Source organism: Lontra canadensis, unplaced genomic scaffold (assembly GCF_010015895.1).
Source record: "Lontra canadensis isolate GAN:19392208 unplaced genomic scaffold, GSC_riverotter_1.0 scaffold3, whole genome shotgun sequence".
NCBI lineage: Eukaryota > Metazoa > Chordata > Mammalia > Carnivora > Mustelidae > Lontra > Lontra canadensis.
This window is the reverse complement of record NW_022630997.1, coordinates 6412089-6415558: the sequence shown is the minus strand read 5'-3', so window position 1 is coordinate 6415558 and position 3470 is coordinate 6412089.

The window sequence follows — 3470 nt, the reverse complement described above, 5'->3', positions numbered from 1 at the left end:
AAACCCCATCATCCCTCATCTGGCCCCAGTGGTGGTCTTCTTATCTGTCTCCCTAAGCCACAGTCTTCAGGCCATCCTCTATCACCTATAGACATCTCCTATTCCCCAGGAACTGGACCAAAGTATTCTTTTGAAATAAAGAAGATTCTGATTTTGATCTTCTATGGATCCAAGGGTCCTCCTTAGACATCTGTATCTGCTTTTGCTTCTACGAATGAATCCAAGTATAAAAAAAGACATTGTTGTTTATGTGTTGGGGGAGGTGTGTAGATGATTACCTTTAATCTCTTTCGCATATTTCAAAAACTTTTAGAGACCTTCAAAAAGGATAACCTGGATGTCCAAGTGGATGACCAAACACCCTACCCTCTCAGTTCATTGAACTCCTCATCCCCAATGATCTTCCTTTTACACGATAGCAAAGCCACCCACTCCCTGCAACTGCTCTACTTTTAAGATCGTCAGTCATGCTGTCTCTATGCAGACCTCATACTTTTCCACCAACTTGCTCCATCTTTCTTCAATCTCACCAGCACTTCCCCCCTAAGAGTCCCCTTCTATTCTCTCTCCTCTGTATGTGCCTCTGATTCCATGGTTCATCCTTTGGGGAAGGCTTTTGCAAATATGGTAAGTTCCCTTGGTCCTTTGTCTATCTGTGGTAACTCCCTGGCACTAAATAAATAAATAAATAAATAAATAAAATAAAACCATTAACCTGAAATGAACCTCACCCCTCAGCTCCCCCCATTCTGTTCCTGAACAACTGAATGCCACACATCAGTCAGACAGGAATCTTGCTAAATTCAAGGTCACCAATCTCAAGAGACTCTCAACATTCTCAGCATCAAGAAGTACTTGCAGAGGGGGGGAATGTATAAGGAAGGAACTGGGGATTCTAAAATGAAGACCGTGCATGCAGGTAGAGGAGCCAACAAAGAGACAAAGCAGAAGAGAACCAGATGAGAAGAGTACACTGGAAGCAAAAAGAGAATTTCAACAAAGTTTGACTGCCATTGCCTCTTGTGAGCAACACTCTTTTTTTTTTTAAGATTTTATTTAGTATTTATTTGAGAGAGAGCACACAAGCAGTGGAGAGGGGGTGGAGAGTGAGCAAAACTTTTATTTTTAGGAGTCTGCCTTGTGCCACCCTGTTGATGACAACTGTTATGGATGAAGAAGCAAATTGTCCTGGGGACCCTTGGCATGTGCAAGTGTGTTGAAGTCGGGCTTTTGTTTCCTCGTCTGGTACAAAGGAATCTCCCTTACCTTCCCCAGGAGGATGTTGGGAGGATATGAATGGGTGGGAAGCAAAGGCATTATTGCAATAGTAATGAGTGTATGAGGTCAAGGCAAGGCTGACTCTGTTCTCAATAAGAAACATTGTGATTGTGAACAAAGGCTGTGGGTTGTTTTTTTTTTAAATTTGTTTGCTCTTATTTTTTTGATGCTAGACAGTTGGAATGCCAAGGGCAGTTCTGTGCCAAGCCACAAAAATGAAAGGCCGGGATTTCCCCTAGGACATCAGCTTCCACACTAGCTAAAGGCCAGCACAAAATCTTCCCTAAGGTAGCAGTTTAGGAACTTCCTGTTGGTTTACATTTCAAACAGATTATATTTAATTTTCACCTCACCAGTTAGTGCTCAGAGTGAACAGTGATATGGTCAGGAGACCGACAGATGGGTCATTCTGCTGAGAACTGAACCAGCGATCCCCCGGCTACTAGTAAGTACTGCTTGGTTTGAATGTTTTAGGTTCCCAAGGCTGTGATAATCTGAAATATTAATTGAGCAAAATTGCTGTTTGGGGTTCTTGGTTCATAATTGTACAGTCAGAAGGAAATAGGACCTCTTGGTATCACACCGATCAAATCCCAAATGACATTAAAATAAACAGGTTATAGATAATGATAGTGGGTCGATTCTCCTGAATAGATCAAAGAGATAAATCTGAAAGGCTTTTTTTGTTTGTGGGCAATGACCAGAAATGCAAGCCGAACTATGAAAAGATTTAATTCTTCTTTCTTAAATAGGAAAAGCAAAGTGGTTCAGACAGCGCTGAGGTTAGAATTCTGGCTCTGCTTCTTTTTAGTTATGTGGTCAAAGGCAAATTGCTTAGTATCCCTGATAACAGTTTCTCATCTGTAAAATGGGTACTACACCATTGTAAAAGTAGTTCTGTAGTATATGTAATAATATATGTGAAATCCATGTATTTTATTACACCATTATAAAAGTAGTGTCAGTTCTGTAGTATATGGAACAATATATGTGAAATCTATGTATTTTATAAATATATATATGAAATTGAATGAGATTTCATATATAATGTAGAATTTTGTTTCTATAACATAAGCTTATGTTTGTTCTGCTTATGTTATATAAGCAAAATTTATATAATAGGTTTCATATATAATGGATTTCACGTATGTATACATAGATTGCATATATGTAATATGAAATTCATACATATAATATTAAATATATGTCCTGTAGGAAATCCATTGTTTCTATACATACACAGTTGAGTCTTGAACAACATGGAGGTTAGGGGCAAAGACCCCCCACAGAGTGGAAAATCCACAGGTAACTTTTGACTCCCCCCAAAACCACAAACAGCCTACTATTAATCAGGAGCCTTAGAGTTGGTTGACACAATTTTTGCATGTTAACACATATTAATATGTTAATACATATTATATGTATTATATGTAACATGCAAAATACAGATAAAGGGCCCTTGGCCTCCTCCCATCTTCCTGGGACTGCTCTGGCTCTGCCCTGCTTGATGCCGTCCTCTATTTTGAGTCTTGCTCTGATCACCAACACATCCCTGGTTGGAACGATCTCCTCTGCCCCCAGGCCCTTCCCCTGTGGGGTCCCCCTTCTCACAGGGTGCCACGGTGGTCAAGGGATCTCCCCACAGCTACCAGGAAAGAGCTCCAGCTCTCAGGAATCCGTTTCACCCCCAGAGCCAGGCAGGCACCTGAGACTGGTTAAAAGAACAGGGCTATGCCCTGGTCCTTGCTCTTGAGTTTCCCTCTGGAGAAAGCAAGTTCAAGTCATGGAGGAGGGTTTATCTTATGCTTCCTCTTGGCTAGACAGGCTTCCTCAGCGGCATTGGGTCCATAGCCTCCTGCTGGTGCCCTGTCCTTATCTCTCCTCCTTGGTGCTGCTTCCCGCAGGGACTTTGTTGTCACAGTCCCTCATGGAGCAGGAAAGTCCAGGGAACAGGGCTCCTTCCAACACCTCCACAGAACTGCCCCTCGGTGAACACAAGTTGCCCGGATGTGACCTTGTCACTGTGGCGACTATCAGCCTCAGGAACAGACTGGAAAGTGGAAGGCTGATAACCCATCACAGGGACATTTGTGGGCACCGTCCTAAGGATCCACGATCGAGTGGCTTATCAGTGAAGCACACTGTTGTTTGAGGACTAACTGGCCTTTCACTCTTCCTTTTGACAGAGGAGA